The 4,820-nt window shown below is 39.2% G+C and overlaps 1 pseudogene; it reads right to left on the bottom strand.

Annotated features, from left to right (window-relative positions):
• Window positions 1-291: 291 nt before the first annotated feature.
• Window positions 292-3,481, bottom strand: LOC114742142 (dolichyl-diphosphooligosaccharide--protein glycosyltransferase subunit STT3B-like; annotated as a pseudogene).
• Between the last annotated feature and the right edge of the window lie 1,339 nt (window positions 3,482-4,820).

Raw genomic sequence — 4,820 nt, 5'->3', positions numbered from 1 at the left:
AGGGCCATGAAAACATAACCCCGGTCTCCTAGGGTCTTGCCATTACATTTTAAACACACAACACACACACACACACACACACACACAGAGCCCAAAATAAATGCATCAACATGGTTATAGAAGGTCAAAACAATCTTCTATTTTAAGGATAGTGTGAAGATAACAAAGAAGATAGCGCAGATCATAAACCACTAAAGATGAAAATGCTCAATACCAAAAACAAAATTGCTACATGCATAAAGTAATATTTAAAATATTTGGAGATCAAAATATAAAATTTATCAGATAGCCTTACTTGTTAATATCATCAGAAGAATACCCAGTAACACCACCGAAGACAACTAACACATAATCCGCGTTGAGCGATCTCATAATCTCATAAGCCTCATCCTCATAAGAAGACATTGCACGCCCAACAGTTGCTATGTGTGTATTGTTCCATGTGTTATTGTCAACATAACAGTTCTATTTCCCATGGCAGTAATCTGGTAACCATAATCCCACCATGACATCACCTTAGCATCTGGTGGAGTATTCTGGCGGCAGCCAAAAGTAAGCTTCACGATAATCATCGAAGATGACCCTATTGCCACGAGCACCCCTTGCAGCCAAGACAATTGATGGAGATGAATAAGCTTCTGATGTGACCCAGGTACAGTGAGTGGCATATCTACTGAGTAGATAGAAAGCACCAAGAAGTAACACAATAGCACCATTTCTTTGGAAGGCTGGGAATGATCAACTACACCCCTTTTGATAATAATAAAGCTATTTGATTTAATCGCATCACACACATAACAGCAGGAAAGTGGCTTATTGCTCAAATTGAGAGATGAAACACCACCTTAACTATATAACAACCACACAAAGATTCTAGTTGAAATTAGATCAACTAATGAAGTCCAAAATGAACTGCTGATTGCAATGAAAGAACATGGCAATAACTAAATTATCATATGTATTACCCATTTGAGTAACATTTGAATAACATCAAGATTCAATGTGCAACCATATTAGTTTAGAGACAACTGATTGTGTATATAATTCATGCACAACATTTAACACCACACCATAAAGATTCACTAGTGGGCTGGAAGCTTAGAAAAGCTGAAAAAGGTATGATGCAACTCATTAGAAGAACCCCTTCTACACAAGTTCCTCTAAAAAATCTCACCTTGGATGAACCTTTAGTAGCACTAGTTCCTTTGGTAGAACCACCTTGGAAAGTTTTGTTTTTTGCCCCTCACCAGCTGAGTCAAGTTTTTTACAGTGGCTGACACTGCAATAGCACTAATGACGCATACTGCAGGCGTAGCAACAAGAATCAATCGGACCATAACACCAGCAAAATACATGCTAGTAAGACCATACATAACTATAAATATTGTGGCATCTGACAACCTCTTGAAGCAAAAATAGAGCCCAGCAGGGAATAGAAATAGCAAGATATGGAAATCAAACATGAAGGATGACCACGCAGTTGGCTGATGCTCAGAGACTGATGCAATGATTGGAATATGGTCCTTCGCATATGTTGGATCAAGCAACGAGTAGAACCTGCCTGTCCATGGAGAAATATAACCAGATGCAGTGCCTATTCCCAAAGCAATAGCACCAACACTAACTGCACAAGCTACAGTGATCCTCAAGAAAGCTTGAAACAATTTTGTGTCACTAAGCAAATATCTTACCCAATCCCAAAAGTAAAATACCTGCAAAGATAATGCAAGTTAGCAATAAGAGAAAATTACTTTTATCAAGGAAATCTGAACCACCGATATGATCACAGATGCTAATTACTGGGAAGGTTACGCATGAAATCAAAGCTAGTCAACCAGCGGTAAATCAAATAAGAATAAAATAATTTAGAAGGATGTATTCATTCGTTCCTGAATCTGGCCAGCTTTTTTTTTTTTTTTTTTGTGGGATAACCAGATTCACCCTTTACACATCATTTTTCGAGGAGAGAATTCATTTATCGCTAGCCAAAAAAAAAAAAAAAGTATTTAGGAGGGAAAGAATGACAAACAAACAAAACCCAATGTGAAAGGAGTAACTAGGCAAAACAACTGGAAAAGTGCTTTCTTCACGTAATTAAATCCCACTCTTAAGAAGAAGAAAATCCCATCATTGCAAAGAGTAGATACAGGTTCATAGAACTTCTAAAAGCATCATTAGGCAATACAGCAAGTACGCAACTAGGTACAAGCTTCTTTGCCATGCTACATGCAACACGATGAGGTGATAAAGAGAAATGAATCAAATGACAAGAAGAAACCTGCAGCAAGAAGAACACGCCCATGGCAGCCATATGTTCTCCTGACTGCACGTGCTGAAATCCCACAAATCGGATCTGCATTGCAAGCAGCATTCCCAACATACATGCAATTATAGGCGATATACAGCCTCATCGAATACCTTCCCGTGATCAAAAGAGCCATCACATAAAGTGGGATCAAGTTAATTATAAACACATAACCACCCCAAGCCGATACCATGTAGAAGTAACCAAAAGCCGAAGCCAAAGACCATGCAAGAGACCCAGTGTTCACAGCCTTCACGAACAGGTAAAATGTTAACAACAAGGCGAAAATCGCAACACCCTCATTATCATATGATCCAGCCACGGACCTTGAAATATAACCAGGACAAATGGCAATCAATGCCGCAGCAACAAGACCAGCACCTGAATCCCAAATCTCTTTACCAAAGAAATAAGCGACCAATGTAGTATTCGATGCGAAAAATGGAGCTGTCAACACACAGACCTCTCGGATGTGAACAGCAAACCTCAAAAACCGCAAAACCCAGTAAATTATAGCGGCCGTAACCATGAGACCAGGGTAGAGAGTGCCTCCGATGATCCGTCCAAGTGGATACCAACTCTCAGAGTCAAACCAGTTCCAGAATTCATAAAAACCTTTCTGTGTCAAGAAGAGAGTAGTCCGGTAATTGAAGTACGCATCAAATTCATGGATCATAGACTCGTAACGCAGAACACTGAAAAGGCGAGTGATGAAAGCCAAGACATAGACGAGGCATAGAATCGTAACCCGAATCAGCAGCTCCTGCTGCTTGGTCTTGAGCTTAAAGCTCTTGAAAGAGAGATTGTTCAACAGACTGGACTGTAAGGTGGTCGCCGAAGCCTGCATTGCCTCCGAACTGCTCTGGTTTTACCCAGATTACACCCACTTCTATTCAAGGGATCAACCCTCCCAACAATATCGGGACGAAATTAACTAAAGGGAATCAGCATCTTCAATTTCCCATAAGAAACCTCCGAGGAAAGTGACGAGTGAGTGGTTCAGAAACTACTGTGTTGATTGTGATTGGTATCCAATCTGAAGCTACAGTGTTGGTACTTGGGGAAAAGGATGTTCAAGGATCTAGAAATGGTGGGAACAGAGGATGATTCCGGCTTTCCCAGATATCACAATTGGCAATAGGAGAAGAATTTTCAGAAAGCGAAAGGCAGCCCAGAGATGCATAGGAGGATCCTACCAACCCAGTTACTATGGTGCCAAAACAAAAATAATACAAAACAAAACAAAAATTTAATCTTTATTTAAGAACGCCGAGGCTTTCGGTTTTTTTTTTTTGGTACGAGAGGCTTTCGGTTTTGGAGCCAAGCCAAGTGTTTACTAAGCACGTGCAACAACTCCTTGAAATGGGCCAGCCGGCTCTCTTTTGGGCCTATGGGAAAACCAGAACTGAAACAAATATATAAGGGCTCTTGTACCAGATTCTATGTATATGGGTTCAGGACACAAACAAATTTGACCTAAGAATGAGTATTCAAATTGTTAGGCCTGGCCCGAAAAAAATTGAACTACTCCTCAGGTCCTTAATATAAAACCCATTTAACTAATTTGATTAGACTAAAAAAGTTAGGTAAATTAATTAATTATAAGAAATATGACACTTTTTTTTTTTCTAAAATATCATAATCATCTTTCTTAATACCTCTATTCCTTTTTTACTTGATTATGGTTGAAAGAGTATCCACAGGGATAATTTAGAGAAAATTGATAAATATGAGAAATTGGTCTTATATTTAGAACTAAAACCAACTCAATAATTAGGTCTTATATTAAGGACTGGAGGAGTATTTAATTAGATTTAGTGAAAAGAATTAGTTCCTCACATCTTGACAGACTAAGATATTACTTCTAATATAATGATAGTCATAACACACCAAGATATTGCCTCCCGTGCCTCTCAAAATAAAAATAAAAATATTTGAAGTTTGAAGAATGTGTTGTGCAGTTCATGATTTAAGCTTGCTATTGCTTTTAAATCGTTTTTGACGAATGTCCCAACAAAGGCATTCCTTACAATCTGTTTCAATACATGCGTCACCCCTCCTTGAACTCTTCACAGTTACTCGTAGTAATGCTTCTTTCAGTGGTAAACATTTAGCCACGAACATAGCCCAGTTTCATTCTTTCCTATGCCTTTAGCGAATTTGCCCACATGATCCGTGTAAGATCATACCAATACCGACATTCAAGCTCCTCAATAATACAACAGGACCATCACTGTTGGTTTTAACTGATCTGTTCCCAGAATTCACCCATCTGATGTTCATGAAAACTGGTGCCATACCACTCCCAGCCTTTCTTACTTCTTCAAGTCGCCAGAAGTCACCCACGATTCCCAACGCTTTCTCATTCACCCGCCTTAGGTTTTACACTCTTCTGTTAAGGCCGGCAACGGTTCTCCTGTTTAAGCGTTTGCCTACCAGGGGAGCCATGCCAATTAATATAACTGTTATGTCATTCTACTAGTCCATGGCTTAGAGAGAAAAACATGCCTGTGAA

Source organism: Neltuma alba, unplaced genomic scaffold (assembly GCF_004799145.2).
Source record: "Neltuma alba isolate B1F8T4 unplaced genomic scaffold, ASM479914v2 tig00003662_pilon, whole genome shotgun sequence".
Lineage (NCBI taxonomy): Eukaryota > Viridiplantae > Streptophyta > Magnoliopsida > Fabales > Fabaceae > Neltuma > Neltuma alba.
The sequence above is the reverse complement of the archived record's forward strand: the minus strand, read 5'-3'. Positions and strand labels throughout refer to the sequence as shown.